The sequence below is a fragment of the Zingiber officinale genome, chromosome 1B, assembly GCF_018446385.1.
Source record: "Zingiber officinale cultivar Zhangliang chromosome 1B, Zo_v1.1, whole genome shotgun sequence".
Taxonomy (NCBI): Eukaryota; Viridiplantae; Streptophyta; class Magnoliopsida; order Zingiberales; family Zingiberaceae; genus Zingiber; species Zingiber officinale.
In genome coordinates this window covers 160,704,582-160,705,920 of record NC_055986.1, presented here as the reverse complement: position 1 = coordinate 160,705,920, position 1,339 = coordinate 160,704,582, and positions in this window count along the sequence as shown.

The following is a 1,339-nucleotide window of genomic DNA, read 5'->3' as shown; positions in this document are numbered from 1 at the left end:
TACAACAAAATGTTCAACTGAATTAAATATTTCAAAATAAAATCAAATAATGTCATTATGTGAGCCTTTATTGGGCAGGGAAATTATTCCAAAACTGAAAAAAAATATATATATAAATTGTCCTCTTCATCTTATTTCTTTGAAAAAAAACACACTCCATTGTCCTTCTCAATAGATTAATAGTCTTTTGATGCACCAATACTTTCAGTGTCATGGTGAAAAATTTTAAGAGTTATTATCTATCAATTAGATTAGTTGAGTCCCCAAACAATGGTACAGTGGTAGGACGTCTTCTTAGTTTTTACAGATTACTAGATTCGACGAACTAACGGATGAATTTACTTCCATGAGACATGTCCAATCATCCTCTAGATTAATCGACGTAAACTGGATATCTGATATCAACTAAAAAAAACTAGATTGATTAAGTAATTTATTAGCATGACACTACCTAAGAGAGCGATGACAAGAATCTAAGACCTTGAGAACCCTTTAATTAAATAACGTAGTTAATAATAGTTAATTAAAAATATATATAATAATAGAAAGCAAAATTTATTATGAAATCTATAAATTATTTTAATTATATATATTTTTTTTTTGATATTTCTTATAAAAATTTAGAAGGATGGTTGTCTCAAGAATATATTGACAAGAATGAGGCATTAAGCATAAAGTTATGTATATATATATATTGTTCTTCTTAGTATGCTTTGATAAAGGTAAGGGAATCATTGTGATCACTTAAAGTAAAAAATTATAAATCAACATGATTATTGAAGGTAGATTTTTTTGTTAAGATAGTATACTCAACTTAGTTGCAAATTTATAAAAGATAGATTTTAAATTTTGTATAGTTCCAAATTCATAAAAGTATAGACAAGGCCGGTCCTACATTTTGAAGGTTCGGTGAAAAAAATAGACCATTTGTATTTATATAAAAAAATAATAATAAAATTGATATTATAAAAATAATTTTATTAACAAAATAAAGATTTTATCATAATACAATATAAAAATCAAATAAACTAATTAAGTAATCTAAAATTATTTTTCATTTAATTATACATCAAAGTAAATCAATATGGATTAAATAAGAAAACTCTATCTAAATTGAAACTTCGAAAGGTCTAAGTATGTGTGTAGTATCATTGGAGATCGATGGTAGCGCAATAATGTAACGACGACGATATTGAAAATCATAGCATAGGAACTAGGAAGGTGGTTGTCGGTGGCTATCAAAGTGGACGAAAGCAAAGAGTTTGAATATGAGACAGAGAATAAAAGTGAATTTAAAATTTAGAAAAAATAAAAAAAAAAACAAAGGAAAAAAATTTAC